The sequence below is a fragment of the Talpa occidentalis genome, unplaced genomic scaffold, assembly GCF_014898055.3.
Source record: "Talpa occidentalis isolate TD23 unplaced genomic scaffold, MPIMG_talOcc4v2.1 talOcc4.11, whole genome shotgun sequence".
NCBI classification, from domain to species: domain Eukaryota; kingdom Metazoa; phylum Chordata; class Mammalia; order Eulipotyphla; family Talpidae; genus Talpa; species Talpa occidentalis.
In genome coordinates, this window is record NW_023601104.1 from 72,514,504 (window position 1) to 72,531,204 (window position 16,701).

General features: G+C 39.9%; 1 protein-coding gene across 3 annotated transcripts in view; it reads left to right on the top strand.

The window, feature by feature from the left end:
- The first annotated feature begins 311 nt into the window (after positions 1–311).
- Positions 312–16,701, top strand: part of FUT8 (fucosyltransferase 8) — a 206,528-nt gene continuing 190,138 nt past the window's right edge. Inside the window, exon 1 of one of the 3 annotated variants that reach the window (XM_037503518.2) lies at positions 312–399. The gene's annotated coding sequence lies outside the window, so the exon portion shown is untranslated. Of the gene's footprint in view, positions 400–1,118; positions 1,616–16,701 lie in introns of those variants that run through there. The other 2 variants (XM_054691117.1, XM_054691107.1) reach the window with 2 other exon arrangements.

The window sequence follows — 16,701 nt, forward strand, 5'->3', positions numbered from 1 at the left end:
TCCTTTTCATACCTAGCGTCTAAAAGGCCTCCTCTACTTTCTGGGCTAAGCAGCCACAGCCTTTACTTAAAAACACCCAAGTCTGGAAGAACAAAGCTTGGCTTTAGGGCACCTCGGGCTGCTCGGCGGTTCCGAGCCCGGGTTTGGGATCTGGAGGCTACAGGGAAGAGTTGGGGACGGGAAGCTCGGCCCCCGGCGCCTGATTGGCCGGCCGGCCCTCCACTCACGCGGCGCGCGCCCCTGATTGGCCGCGGCGGCACCCCTGGCTCGCGCCTACTTTGGGTGCCGGGGCGGCGCGCCCGGCTCCCTCGGGTCAGCTCGCCGTCCGGGCTGGCCCGGGCTGCCCTTCGGCTCACGGCCCTGCATCGCGCGCGCCAGGAGTTCCCCGAGCCCGAGCGGGTAGGAAGCATCCTAGGGAAAACCCTCCCGCCCCCCCCACGTTCTCTTTCCCGTGCTGAATAAACTTCCGCTTCTGAGGGGCTGCCGCCGCGGCGGGCCGGGGAGAGGCCGGGCGCGGAGCTCGGGCCCTCCCGGGAGTCCCGGCCGGGGCGCAGGTGGACACGCAGCTCTCCCCGCGCGAGGCAGGGCGAGGGGGGCGCGCGCAGCCTCCGACGACCACGCCGCGAGCTGCCGCCGAGCGGCCGGACCCGGGCGCGGGGGCCGAGCGGCAGCGCGCGCTCCTCCAAAGTGACACGGCGTCCGCGTCCAGTCTCCGGGCCCGGGGCTCCCCGGGGCCCCCCGGGGCGGCGGGCAGGGAAGGCGCGGGCCGGTCTGCTCCGCGGCGCCCGGGAACTGCGGCATTCCTGGAGGGGGCGGCGCGCCCCGGCGCGGAGAGCCCGGCGCGGCCGGCGCGCGCCCAGCCGCGGCCTGAGGCGGGGGAGGGCGGCCTGGGCTCGCGCGGAGCCGGCGCCGCGCCCGCCCGCGGCCAGTTCCCCGGCCCCGCCGCCGCGGCCCGCGGCGGTGCCCGGCGGCAGATGCTGCGGCTACGCGATCCGCCGGCGCGGCGAGAAGGGGGCGGGGAGCGGGGCTGGCACATGCCAGGGTCGCCGTAGGTGGCAGCGGCCGGCGCATGCGCACCCGCTCCCGGCAGCCTGGCACGCCGAGGGGCGCGCGGCCCCTTCGCGCGCGCGCGCGTCCGCCGGCCCCGGCTTCCCCGCCTGCGCTTGTTGTCAGAGCCGCTCCGGCGCGTGCGCGCGTTATCTCCCGCGGACCCGAGTAGCCGGGCTCCCCCCGCTCCGGCCCCCCCCCGCCCCCCGCCGCCCGCCCCCACCCCCGGCCTGCCCACCCGCCCGCGCCGCGCCGCGCCGCGCCTCGCGGAATGGGGCTGGCGCTGCCCGGGGTCGCGCGCCCTGGACCCGGCTCGCGCTCGGTCTCGCGCTGTCAGCTACTGCCCGGCTCGCGCCGCCTCGCGCTCCCCCTCGGTCAGTGGCGCCGGAGGCTCCGTTAAGCGGCGGCGGCGGTTCCTGTTTCCGTTTCTTCCTCTCCCTGCGCCCGGGAGTAGCATCCTCCACTCGGGCACCCCTCCCGCTCCCCCGCCGCGGGGCAGCTGCGGCCGAGGCTGTGGCGGCGCGACGGGAGCCGGGGACCGCGGGGATCGCCTCCGCGCCCGCCTCGGGTAAGGGGGCGTCTGGAAGCCGGGCCCCGCGCGCCTCGGGGTCTGGGGCCGGGCGAGCGCGGGATCCGAGCGGGCGCCGCGGCTGAGCCTGGGGACCGTCGCTGCTCCTCTCCCTCCGGCGACCCCCGGGCCTGTTGCTGCAACTGCTGCTGCTTATCCAGCGGCTCCGGGGAAAGTGGGAGGGAGCCCCCGGGGCGCTGTGGCGGGTGTCCTGGCGCGGCCCGGGGAGGGGGGGCGAGCAGGGCTGAGGGGCACCCGCCGCCCCGACCGGGACGCGGAGCGGCGCAGCTGCCCCCGGCGTGGCGCATCCTGGCTCCGGGCAGGGGCCCGAGCCGTGGAAGGGGAGAAGGGATGGGGGCGGGGTGGGAGGGGCTGCTCTTCTCTCCTGCACACCTACCTGCCCTCTCTCCGGCCCCTCGGACCCTGCAGTCTCGGCCGCGGAGGGAGGAGGGTGCCTGTGCGTCCTGGGCATTCGAGAGGGGTGCTCGGGCTGGGAATCTGGAGTGACCCGCACAAAGATCCGCTCCCTGGAGGGGCCAGTGCCTGGGCACTTAAGAGCGTGAGTGCCGCTGCACCTCTCCTTTTGGTGAAATGACGAGCTGGTAGCTTTTGAGTATCTGAACTTGTTTGGGAAGGTTAAAGGAGTCCATATTTATTAGTTAAAGGAGGTTTGTCCTGCAGGACTGAGTGGGCAGTCGGGTGCAGCACCTGTTCTTCCCTCACCATGGGGATTGCAATCTTAAGCCCCGCAGAAGGTCGGAGACGCAGTGTGTTTCTGAAGTTAAATGGCAGTGTCACGGCTAGGGTTTATCCCTTCTGCGCTTTCAGCGTGTTGTGCTGTTAGCCTTTTGATTGAGGCCTTGGCGAAAGGTAGGGGCAGGTGTTCTTCCTTCGTATGTTTGAATTAATTTGCAGTTGGCTTAAGCCAACTCAAGAAGGTGGACCTAGGACATTTCCGGCAGATAGCTCCAGACCTCAAGGTAACGATGAACAAATTTTAGCAAAAGTTTTCCATCCGTTTAGATTCAAACTCATCAGAAGTAAGTGATTGAACTTTCCTCCTGGCTCTCTTTCATGCTTTTGCTCTCTTCAGAAACTGCAGATAAGGTTTCATGATAGGTTTTTCTCCCCCCTTTGTTGCTCCGGGGGTGGATCGTACATATTTATTTGATTGCTTAAATTTAAATTTCATCTCTTATGCGTACTTATTTTAAAAGATGCATCATGTAGAAAACATTTTAGAAGAGACTAAGCACTGCAGAGCTACATTGAAATAATGGAGGAAGTTGTGTTGTCTTTCTTTAAGAGCTTAAAGCAACCTCAATTCCCAGTAATAAAGACCAAGTAATAAAGGCCCTGTATATTTCTAGTCTTGTGAAATATACCATAAACTGTGTGTAGGAAGTGTAAATTACTTGACATAATGTTACGGTAGTCAGGATAGGCGGGAATTCTAACATCTGAAATTGTGATTTTGCAGCTGAGTGTGTAAAAATGTAGGGAGCTGGAAATGAATATAAGGAATAGAAAAGGGTAGTTTGGAAGCATGGACTTTCTTTTGCTGCTTTATAAATTGAGAATTCTACTTGAGGAGCTGAACAGCTGGAATGAAACTTGCATAGATTGCCAAACAGATGCAAAAGTGTATCTTTGATCAAGTAGTGAGTTCATATGAAGCCTATGCTATGGATTGCTAGGATAGTGATTCAAAATAATTTCCATAAAATGCAGCACTAAATAGATTGCATTTTAGGATGTCTTCAATTTTAAAAGTCGCTTGAGGTTGTTTTCCCCTAAATAAGTTCTATGTAAAATGGAATTGAAAAAAAAAAAAGATTCTGATTGTATTCTGCAATGTTTGGTTACACATTTTAACTAGTTATTTTAAGGAATTGGAATATCTTTAAAAGTGGTGAATTTTGAAATTTGCTAGTGGCTTGGAAAAACTTGTGTTCCTTGTTTATTTTTTAAGTGTAGTTTTATTAGTAGGTTGGTCTGGAGGGGGAGCTAGTGCCAAAGCAAAACGTAGCTTAATATATGTGTGGACTTTTAAAACACCTCAAACCAGATTTTTATAAGTAGAAGAAACAAATTTTCATTTAAAAGAATAAGGGAGTTGATATTCATATATCTGCACATAGTCATTTGTGGTGTGTTTATGTTGTGCATAAAGTTAAAAATCTTTTCATGATCAGAAATAATGGAAAGTAAAAGCTGAAGGTTTATTGAATTGCTCATTTAAAATCTGAAACTATGACCCCAAACTGAAAGTGTGTGATGGTAGTTCCTTAACATTCTGGTGCATTGCCTTAGAAGGGAAGACGTATATTTTGACCCTTCGTGCATGTTGTACTTAAAATTTTTCCTTATAATATTTACTGTCCTTGTATTTCAAAAAATGCTTCAAGTAGAATCTTAGACATGGACAAAGATATCAATTATGTAATAAGCTAGGTATTTATCAAAAGTAAAGAATGGACCCTTCAGACATCTGGAGAGCAGGATCACAAGGTCACTTCTTAACCTCACCCTCCTGCAATGTAATGCAGTGAGTCTAACTGAACTTGTGCCTTTGAATATGAAGCAATTCACATATTCTTTAAAATCAAGTCTAGAAATTCATAAAGTATATACCAAATTATTAGAATATTTAGTTTCCTTTGGGCTGTTTGTTCTCTATTGCTCTTCATTATGTAAATTATCTCAATGCTGGTAAAGTAAAAAATGGATTCTTTGAAAGGAATGGCAATATCTGTGAGCTATAAAATAATGAAGTGTTTATCACTTACTACATTTATAACTTAATGTAATAAGTTATAGTTTTATAAGACTTGCCAAAATATTTTTATGTATCCTTTTCATATCTTTAATGGTTATTTTTGATTTACTATAAACTGCATTTAGTCTCTTGATTTAATAAAATGGTAAATATACCCATTTGATATTATTGCACATTTATAAAAAATTTACATTTTATAATCAGGAAATATAAAACTAAACATATATGTGTTTCTTTACTTAAAAATAAAACAAAATCGAGGTTCATAGGAACTCTGGAATTAAAAGCTGTAGAAGTACTTTTATATCCTGCATCAATACTGACTGACCCTATTGGTCATTTTCAGCTTCCAATTTTATATAGTCAACAGTAATGTAGTAGGTATAATATTTAGTGAACTAATATAAGATTTCTTTTTGTTTTCCTCTTGATACTTCCCTGGTTTATATTTTGGTACTCTATTATATATGGTTTCTTTTTTTTTTTTTTTGCAATTATTAAATTACATGTGGTTATATGAAGATGATTAGACATGTTTGAAAGTAAAATATAGTTACTGATTGTTAAAAAATTAGCATTTCTAGCAGAATACTATGTGTGGATGTTTGTTCATTTAAGGTGTATTTCTTAACAGATTTGTCTCAATTATCAACTTCCCTTTCTTTACACATTCTACTCTCTTCTCTGCCATCTCCCCTTCTTCATCTCCCCTGCATCAGCCCACAGTTTTCTCTTTGGAATAATTAGGAATCAGACCAATAACTTGGCATAGGTTTTTTTTTTTTTTTCCTTGATTAAATGACTTTATGTCAATCTCTACCATGTTCTAAACATGTGTCCCATATAAACTTTATTTTCCTTTCAATGGAAGAAGAGCAAATAGGCCCTATGGGATTATGTCCATGTATTTTAATATAATAGTTGTTCATATTTTTTACAGAAAGCAGAGTTATAGGGTTCATTTCATTTAAGTTTTGTTTTAAAAAGACTTGATTTACCAAGTCCTAGTACCTCATTTTTTCTACTACTTTTTAAAAATACTTTTTTTGTTATAGTTTTTTTTGGTCATGTTTTGAATTTTAAATTAAATTTTTTTTTATTGAAGCACATTGCATTATATCATCACATAAATTTAAGGTGTACATCATTATAAATCACTGTCTATGTAGACTACATTAAATTCACAATTCCAATTCTGTCTGTCCCATACAACTGACCCCTTTTACTTGATTTACCCACCACCTTTCCCACTTCCCTTCTGATAATTAAAGTTTTCTTTTTTTTTAAATTGGCCAATTATACCAGTATAAGGCTAGTACTGATGTGGTTCAGAATTGCTTTTTATATATTTCTTTTTTCCTTTGTATGGATTCTATGATACAACCTTTTCATTGAAGCACTCTACTAAAACTTTAAAGATCAGTACTGAAATGCTTCCTTTATTTATTGTATCTTAGGACTCAGGCTTTTTAAAATTTATTTTTCCTGTGGGATAACTTGAATAAAAAAGACTTAGCATATTTATGTTAAGAAGACCAGGCTTTACAGATCTAATTGTCATAGTCTTGATGACTGGTTAGTGTAAAGTTCACTTTATAAAAAAAATAAAATGTTGATATTAATCTTAGATGTAAATGGGAAGTTAAGCTAATGTTTATTTTAGAATCTGAGTTATGAGAAACATTATATGACATGAACTTTAAATGCTATACTTATTGATTATAAATGAATAAAAGTAAAATGAAATTGGAGATTCTTCTTTTTGACTTACTCAAGCATACAACTAAAATGAACGTGTTTTGTATCTGTAAATTTATTCAATTAAGACTACTAACCATGAATAAGTTTTAAATTTTTACTAATTTTGCATCTAGTTATTTTATATCCCTTAGATGAGATATCAAATCCCATTAACACCTAGAGCCAGAATAAATGTGTCTGCAGTAAAAGCAGTATTTACAAACCATCAAACTGTGAAAGCATACCAATGTTATTAACTGACCTAAGCCAACATTCCATAAGCTAGTTTTAAAAATCATTTTTATAATTGAAAAATGTAATTGATTATAATATCTTGATTAGTGGTAAAGGGGGAAGAACATACTTTGCAGCTTCTATATCATATCCATTGTGTCAGATCTTACCTGTGCTTATTTCAGTCAATGAAAGGAAAGAGGTTGAGAGAGGCAAAGGATCTTACTGGTTGACTAGCTCTTTGGAGGTGAAGACTATTTCTTCAGTTTTTCTTCTCTCTCCTCCACTTCCTCCTTCTTGTTTGTTGTTGTTCTCCCAACAGCAGTAGGAAATGTGGGAATTGATTATAGGTTTTTTTTTTTCCTCTTAGAGTTTGTAGAACATTTCCTGGTCAAACTTTAGCTTTTGTGTTCCAGTAGGTTTACTATATTTTCATTTCCTTTTGAGGCAGTAGACAAGAGACTAGAAGAACTTCAGTTGCTATAGGGTTTAATATCTATGAAAAAATGATTTTGTAAATCCATATAGAAAGGGAAGGGATATGGGAGATGTTGGTTCATTGTTCAGGGTCAGTTACATTATTGTTTACTATTACATCATAATCCCCTTTCCAGTTTCCTGAAATATATTCTCATACCTTTGGTTATTTCCATCTTCATCTATGGAGTATCTGACTATAAGGAATTGCTTTTTAGAACATATCTTCAAGACCTTCTTTGTGTGTCTCATTACAGTAATATATTTTAAAAAAACCCAAAAAACCATGTCCATTGAAGCAAACTGACTCTTAGACTAAAATGAACAGTTCATGTCATATAATGTTTCTCATAACTCAGATTCTAAAATAAACATTAGCTTAGCTTCCCATTTACATCTAAGATTAATATCAACATTTTTTTTTTTTATAAAGTGAACTTTACACTAACCATCATAAAGACTATGACAGATCTGTTCTCCACTCATGGGAGTACTGCTAGCAGGTTTAAGTCAGTTATTGTGTGAAAAGTTCACAAGGAGACAGTGTATGTTTGATAATTAGGGACCTAATTATTTGCAATCTGAGTGATTGAATTTCTCTAACTCACAAAACTGTACCTGAAGGAGAGATATTCACTGTAGATTGTCTTATATTTTTCCACGTGTAAGTTCTCTGGGTAACTAATTCATTCATTCAGTTACCATATGTCAAAAGATTCTAACTTTGAGCAAACCTGTTCTTTGCAAATAGAGTTTAAACCAAGACAAACATTTTGCTTTATTTTTATTAGTTTCAGATTTTTCTTTCTCTTTTAGTAGTTTAGGAAAGTCTAGGGCTTAGGAAGGTGGTAACTGAAATTCTTGAGGCCCAAAGCTCTTTCCTTGGCCTTGGTAAACCGAGCTTCAACAGCATGATTAATAAATGTAGGTTTACTGAGTAATCCTGCATGCTTCCTCTGACATAATTATAGACATCTGGACCTCCATTAATTAAAAATCTGTTTATTTTTAAGGTTCAAGTAGTAGAAGCATCAGCTTGATACCTGTCACAGGGAAAAAGTATTCCTGGGATAAGAGATGCATTATTTTAAGTTTGTGTGTCAAAAACAAAGAACGTTGTGCTCTCAGCGCTGAGTAAGCTGAGGAGAGACATACCTATTAAGAATGCACAAAATAATAAACTAAAAAAATTTGCTAATGTGCAATTAGGAATGGTTCTTCTTCATAAAAAGACTCTATTAGTGTTTAAATTATAATGACATAAAGATAATCATGAAACTGAATTCACCAAAAAGGTCTGTTTTGGAGAAAACTGTCAGACCGATAATAGACAAAAGAGCATCTCTCTTATTCTGAAACTATCTGCAGAGGCTTACTTACAGCAGGTCAGATCCCACCTAAAAGGAAACAGTGATTAATATCAATAACTGAAGTGTTTCCACAGGATTCATGTGCACATTTCTTACGCGTTTATTTGTATAGTGCCTCTTGCTTTCTGTTTCCATGGAAAATACAAGGTTGGAAAGTTAAGGTAGCTAGCTTTTGGAAATTCTGAAGGGTACATGATCTGAAGTTTGGAAAAAAGCTGCTTTCTCTTTGGTTTGGTGATGCCTTTTGACATAATTTCTAAGAGCTCCACAGACTTAAAAGTAATATCTAAGTTCCTTCTAAGTAATTTTTTGAATTGTTTATATACCATAAAACCCACAGTTCAAGCTTTCGTTAATTCAATGTGCAAAAGCTTTCATCCTCCAAAAGGCTTCCTGTTGCCCTTTGCTCATTACCTGTACCTACCCGGATCTGCTTTTTGTGTCTACAGTTTTGCCATTTCTAGAAATTTGACATTAATGGAATATTACAATATGTAGTCTTTTGTGTCTGGCTCATTTTATTTAGTACTATGCTATTTAGTAATTTGAATGAATGAATAAAGAAGAAAAGCTTTGAATTTGGAATCAGGAGACTTGGATGCTAGTGTTAGCTCTGCCAGGAAATGTCCCCTCCGGGCCTCTGGTTCTTTCTCCATAAAATGAATTATTTTGGTTTTCTTCTATTCCAGTATTCATAGCTGGACATTCAGTGACATTTTCCTAGAAGGTACCATAACTTTTCCCCTTGAGGATAGCTTGTGTGTTTTTCCTATATCAAAAATGAGGCTTATGCTCCAACAGATGGTTCAACAATGAACAATTTTGAGACTGCCTTAAAGAATCAAGATGGCTGATTAAACTTTTTCTTGGGCTTTTTTTAGTATATGTGTACAACTTTGAGAATAGGGATACTCTTAACTGCTCGGTTAATAATAAAGATTTTTGAGGAAAATAAAGGGTAAGTTGAATAATTCTCAGAGTTTGAGCTTCAAAGTGATTGAGGTTTCTTGTGAACACAAGTAAAGACTATGCTGTTTAGTTATTTTTTTGCTTTGTGAGTAGAAGATGTGTTAAAGTGATTTTAGTTAACTGAGTCAAATTGGGTGGGATTAGGCTGTTTTTCAAAGATGAACCAAAGGAAATGTGTGGCTGCAGTTGGGAAGACTGTCTCATCTGGCAACATTCAGGTGAAAACTGAGACGTGACATTCAGGTGAAAAACTAAGAGAGAAATGCATATAGAATTAAAAATACAATATGCACGTGTATATGTTTGTGTTAAGGAATAGACAACTGAGCATATTGGTATGATTTATATGTCAAGAGGTAATGTGCCTTTCAAGGTAGCATGAAGAAGGGCATTGAAAAACAACTAGCTAAATTTAAAAATGAAAGAACAGTAACCACTTTCAAGTATTCAGTAATTTCACTCTTAGAAATTATCAGAGCTTCTTATATTACCTATAATAGTAGGAAGGATGGCTATAAAATGATTGAACTTTTATTTTACCATATGTACTAGCATGTATGACTGATAATCCACAGAGCAGATACTGTGGAGAAGGGGACTGTAGCTATAAATATATTTTAATGATGGTGTCATTACATCAGCATAAGAAATTTTGTTTCATGCTTTATAGACACTTTGCCTATAAAGTGGTATTTCTAATTTAGGTAATGATAACCAAAAATATCCCCCAATCAGACCTATGTTTAATGAATGAAGATTTTGTCACTTTTGACAATATTATGAAGATTAAGAACTTAAAGGAGTTCCAAAAGTTGAATTCCAAAGCTTTTCATGCAGTGACAACATCTTAGAAAAAGTGTGGAGCTTTCTAAAGTGACTTTTCATGGCAGTAATATTCTTTTGAATATATGCCATGTTACATTTACTTTTAAATATCCCACTGAATTTTAATGCTATAAAATACATTAATGTGAGTTACGTAATTGGAAAAGTTTCAATATAAAGATACTTTTATATCTAACTTTTGAAGCCTCAGAATATTAAAGATGATCATCATTCATATTTCCCCAATTTTTATTTTTGACCATAAAAAAAGAGTGGCTATCAGAAGATATGCCATTTCTAGTTTTAGCATTCCTGTTCTTTTTATATATATCTTAAGTACATGTTTTTAAGAAAATAGATATTAAGGATTTAAGTAATCAAATAGCACTTTAATATTTAAGCAAAGCATCAGAGCAAGACTGGAACTACAGTAAAGCAGTAAAAATGATTGACCTAAGAATTTTGTAACTTAGTAAAGGAAAAAAATCAAGTAATACACAGTGAAGGCATATAGAACATCATTGCTTGGGTCCTATGTAGATGGCTGTCTTTACAAAAGAATACAATCAAATCAAATAGACTAAGGAATTTAGGTGCTTCTCATTAAGTGAAAATGAGATGAGCAGTTAATTAGGAAATGTGCCTCAAAATTCTTGCCTGATAGTGGTTGGCAGTTCTTTTCTAATTCACTTCCTCCAGAGGCTATCTCAGACCTTTTCTGCCCCCTTTCTAGCCTCCAATTCCAGTATACTGCTCTCAGACTTGATACGTTTTCATTTACTTTTTTTGGAAAAGGGTTAGAAGATTAAGACCATCCAACTGAACTTTCTTCAGCTTTTTCTTTACCTCTAAATTGTATCCTTCACCCTACCATCCTCCTTCCTTTTATTGTCAGGGATGTGTCATTTAGACTTTCACAAGTACTTGCTGCTTCTTTTATCCTTTCTACCTGTTAGAATATATAGGTTCATTAGTTAATGCCTTTATAGTTTTTGTTTCAGTCTCCTCTAGCATCCTTAATGGCCTACAAAGACAAGCAAAAAAAACAACCCCACACTTTTCCTTACGCATTCTTCTCTTCTCCTACTCCCTTTATGGGGGGTATTTCCCAACAGACTAAAGGAAAAAGTAGTATTTCTGTTGTTTTAATTTTGCTACCTTTCCTCTCAAAAACTATACTCTGTTATTACCAGTGACCTTCTGAATTGCCAAGTGGGGATGGTTTCGGTCTTAATTCTTGCCTTTTGTTCTGTCAACCTTTTTAGCCCCTTTTTGTCCTCCTTATAACTTTGTAGACCTCCTGGCCACTCTTTTTTTCATTCGTTCACCTTGTTTCTTAAATATTTGCTTTACATGCCTATATTTTCCTGGATCCTTTTTCTTGGAGTTTTACCTGGTTATTCAGCTCAAGTGAGCACCTCTTGCAGATCACTCTTACACTGTAAGGGCCTGAACTTGGGTTTCCAGCTAGAGAGCTGTTTGTCATACCGTCAAGCTCAACATACTCAAATCTGATTTTTTTCATTTTCTTTTTCCTAAAATGTATTCTTCTTTCTAGCTTTCCTTCTTTTTTTTTTTTTTTTTTGCTAATGGCTTTGTTCCTCCTATTGCCCAAGCTTGAATTTTGAGTTGTTTTAAATTCTTCCTCAGATATGTTTAGTTGTTGAACTGTGAATTCTGTTACTACAGTATTTGGCTGCTTCATCTGCTCTTTTCTGTTTCCTTTTTTAGGTGTTATTACCACTAACATATAAATAATTATAATTAGTAATTGCTTTGATAGAGAGGTGGCCCAGGGAGCTTTGCTACGGTGTGATAGTTGGGGAAGACTGTATGGAAAGAGGTGACATTAAACTTTAGCATCAAAGAATAAGTAGGGGCATTGTAGGTAGAAAAACTGAAGAAATGTACTTATGTTGTCAACTCTTACGACTTTTTGCTTTATTTGTTTATTTATTTATTTATTTATGCATACAAGAGCTTGGGTACAGGGCAGAGTTATGGGGGTGAGAGGATTCACCAGAGACAGAGTGGGGAACAGAACAGGAGGATTGACTGCAGTACACTGCTGAGGGGAGCAGCGGGCGAGTCAGGAGAGTTCTGCTGCGCCATGTGGGTCACCTCCCTGGCTGGGGATCGAACTCTTGCCGCATTGGCTGTTGATAGCTTCATAGTGCTGCGACTTAACCACTTGTGCCACCAGGGAGCCCCAGACTTTTGCTTTAATTCTTACTTCACGTGCATGTTTTTATTATTGGTGTATGGTATTACTGTCTTTCTTCAGCTATGTATGAATCAGTCTCTCTCTCCCTGCCTCCCTTTCTCCCCCCTCCTTCTTTTCATTCCCTTGTAAACAAACCTTTTACTAACTTTTCTATGTGTGCCTGCACTTGTGTCTTGTTCTAAGGTTTTTTAAGCTCACAGGTGAGGACTCACACCCAGGACATCCCGTTTCCTTGTGGAGTTGCCCCTTAACAGGAAGAAGAGAGATGGAACAGCTCAGGAAAAAGCAGATTCAGGAACTTAACTTTCAAGTGCTTTAAAATACCTTTAACATTTTGAGAACATTTAACCAGTTTTTCAAAAACAATAGCATATGGCTTTGAAAAGGCCTTTGATAAGTATTTGGATTAGAACTGTTACCTTGAACAATCCATTCATATTAACAGAAACAAAACAACTCTGGAATTGTGCAGTGCAACACTTCTGATTATATATTTATTGTCATTATCTAGAATTGTTGATTTAGGTCCCATGGATAATTTGAGTATTACCAAATGAAGAATTTAAAAATCATTTTTAGTGGTTTTTTTTTTGAAGTGAAGTTTTGTTCAGGAGCAGGATCTGAAGAAATGCCCTACAGTCACAATGTCTAATGGATCAAACTTGGGAGACAGAAAGGCCTATTTCAGATACTCAGTGGTGCTGTTTACTGCATGAGTTACCTTGGGCATTTTATCTAACCTTTTTGAGCCAATTCTTTATCGGTAAAATAGTGTTGATAATATCTCATTTGTGGATGTGTTAAGAATTACCAGTTACGCAGGTAAAATACCTGACACAGTAGATCTCCTGAAACTGCAATTCTTTTTAGTGCTTTTTCTTAAACCACTACTAGTACTGATTACTCAAAAGGCATGTGTATTTACAAATGTTTAGTGTACCAGCAAAATGAAAAGAGAATTTGAAAAAAAAATTGAAAGGCCCTGAAATATATCACCTAATGTGTAGGGTCTTAGAAATGCAGTTTACTTGCTTGTGACAAGAAGATATGTGAATGAATACTAGTTGACATCATTAGTTCTAGCCAGTGAAATGAGAATATTTGAGGCCCCAGGAACTTTGATAAGATTTGTGAAAAACTTTATAATTTTTCCATGATTATTATTCTTATAATTTCATGGTGATTATAGTAAAATCCCAATAGGAAGCAGAACCTGGAAGATTAAATCTGCATTATGGATAGATAGTACAAGGAGAGACATTTACCAAACAATGGAGTGAATAAGGCCAGGGTGGTGGTGGTATGGTGTTGACCTGTTAATTAGCTTAGAAGTCTTAACTGTAGAAGAGTCAAACTGTTTGATTTTAAACTCTTTTTCTCTACCTTGTTGTTTCTGTTTGTTTAAACATGTTATTTCATGCCTTTATACAGTAAGATTTCACAACTTTGAGCCAAATTACTTTGGCTCAAACTTTGTTATTTCTCAAATGAATTTTTTTTTTTTTTTGGATAGTGTGAGGAGAGTAAGAAGTAGTATAAGAAGTAGAATTAAAGGTCCTTTTCCTCTTCATTTTTTTCTTTTCTCAGGTAAGTAATATATCAAAAATTATTTCATTCTAGTTATTTTGTAGTTTGATATTAGAGAAGGAAAGTTTGCATTCACATCTGCTATCTTCATCTGCCTTTCTTGCATTTGACATCTATGACAGATTCTCTGTTTCTCTCAAGTTAACAAAACCTAGATATTTAGTGGGTATCTTTTTTCACTTGCTGAAAGACTAAAGTCTAAGTTTCTCTTGCAGATAGGTGTAACCTTGAGAAGAAGTTCTAATCAGTGCTGTGTAATGTGGAAGTGTGTGATATTTCTCAGAATTCTATGTAAAGGGAGAGATGTACTCTTACCCTTTTCTAGAACAGAGGTTTCCCTGAAATGGAGAGCTGGAAAGATGATATGGTAGAACAACCTAGGACTCCTAGTTTTTTCAGATTATTTTATGTGTGAGAGAAATAACTTCTATTTTGTTTAAACTACAGTTAATTTAGATTTTTCTCATGCATAGCTGAATCTGCCACCCCTATATCACCATCCTCTGGCAGCTGCTCTTCTGCTTCCTGGTCTTCCACTTCTGAATCCTTGTCATCTCTGCTTCTAACATTTTCCACACTATTTGTTCACAGAAACAGCCTTTGCAATTAGAAGCTGCTGTAAATGCTAGCTATGTAGTTTCTGAAATTTTCATTACTTTAAAGAAAAATTTTAGACAGGAATATAAAGGAATATGTAAGTATAGTTACAATGGTATGTTTTCTAATGAAAAAGATATAATTTCTAAAAAATAAAGCATAGCCATTTAAGCCTTTCTCCCCACCTTCCATATGCTGGTGGTGGTGGGGGACATAGATTGTGGTTTGGTTAATTGACTAGCAGCAGTTCTTCCAGTGATTATGTCTACATCATGGATACCCATTTTCTTACCTGCCTCCTTTGGAAAACTCATCTTATCTCCTCTAGTTACATGGTCCAGGTGGAGGCATATTACCATTACAGTTACTTCAAGGGTGTTTATGTGAGACGAGCAAATATTAGGTCTATTTTGAGTTTTTGGAACTGTGCCTATGAGGGAGAGAGATTCTCTATAGTCTTGAGGCAGACTGTAAGGATGTGGGAAAGCTGGGTTAGGTAAGGCATACTAATATTCAGAATTAGAAATAGAGATGGAGGGAATAAATCTTGTTTTCTCAGAAAATGGTCATTGAACTCACCTGGGCTAGTTAGAATCTTTTTTAGTAACTTCTGGTAATTTATACTTGAGACATAATTTCAGATCAAACTGGGTACTTGAACTGGACAATTAAATGAAGGGACAGAAGTTTTTTTTACAGCTATACTCCTAAATATAAATGATAAATATGTTTGAGAAAATTTAAGGGGTAATTAAAACTATGTTATCATTTTGAACTAAGTCCTTGCCTGCTGTAAAATTTGCATTGTCTCACTTATTTAAGTAAGTCACTCATTTGATAAACTAGAGTGTTTCATGGACAAGAAAGAAAACTGCAAGTTTTTCTTTATGGATGCAGATTTTTTTAAAAAAAGATTTATTTTATTTATGCATACAAGAGCTGGGGTACAGGCCAGACTTGGGGGGTAAAAGGATTCACCAGAGACAGAGTGGGAAACAGAACAGGCAGACTGACTGAAATACACTGCTGAGGGGAGCAGCAGGCAAGTCAGGAGAGGTCTGCTGCACCATGTGGGTAGCTCCCTGGCTTGGGATCGAACTCATGCTGCAGCATCTGCAGGTAGCTTCATAGGTTGTGTCTTAATCCATTGCGCCACCAGGGAGACCCTGGAATTTTTTTTTTTTTTAAGATTTATTTATTTGTTTATTTATTTATTTATTTATTTATTTATTTATTTATTTATTTATTTATTTATTTATTTATTTATTTATACAAGCACTGGGTACAGTCAGAAGCGCGGGAGGGTGAGAGAATTCACCAGAGCCAGAGCGGGGAGCAGAGCAGGCAGAAAGACCGAAGTACACTGCTGAGGGGAGCAGTGGGCGGCAGCAGAGGTCTGGGCACCATGCGGGACCCTCCTCCAGTGGCCGGGGAGTGGCCGGGGAGCAGCCAGGGATCGAACCAGCGCTGCAGAGGCTGCGGGCAGCTTCACAACCCAGCGCTCAACCGCTGCGCCACCAGGAGGCCCCCGGATTTTTTTTTTAAAAGAAGGAAAACCTATGCCAACACAATAGCAACATAAAATATGCACAAAACCTCCTAGTGCTAAGAAACCATCACTAACAGCTGAGCAGTCTTGTTTAGCATTTGAGACCTTTTTACAGTTAGAAAATGATCTTTTTGTTTTAGGAGTACTGTTTGGTGGTAGGCATGGTGTGGCAATATACATTTGAAGAGGTGTGAACCTGTACTCCTAAAACAGTGATATAAGCAGTTACCTTAATTTAAAGAAAAAAGAAAAAAGTAATACTCTATAGAAAAGTTATGAATCAGTGGCTATGTTGGTCCTTTGAAATGTGGGATGGTAAATAGTGGACAGAATATGATAGGATTTATAACATACATTTCTATTCTTGTCATTGATAATATATTTTTAATTCATACAATATTTTTGTCTTTCTGAATGCAAAAGTATTTAGTGACAATATTAGCTGTGGTTTCATAAGCAACATTATATACTTTTCTAAATTAGAACTATAGATTTTCTTGAGGTTTTTATTGTTGGCAGAACAATAGATAGGCAAATGAAAGAGAATCTGTTAAAAGTGATGGAATACTTTTATTTATGCCACATTGGTTAAAATATAAATGGATGGAGAAATTCATCTGAAGGTTGCAGTATAGAAAAAGGAGAAGGTAATCAAGGCAGAGAGAAATTACACAGTGATAACACCCTGAGGCTATGTTATTCCTGAGAATAAACTACATTCTTCCAAAATATTTT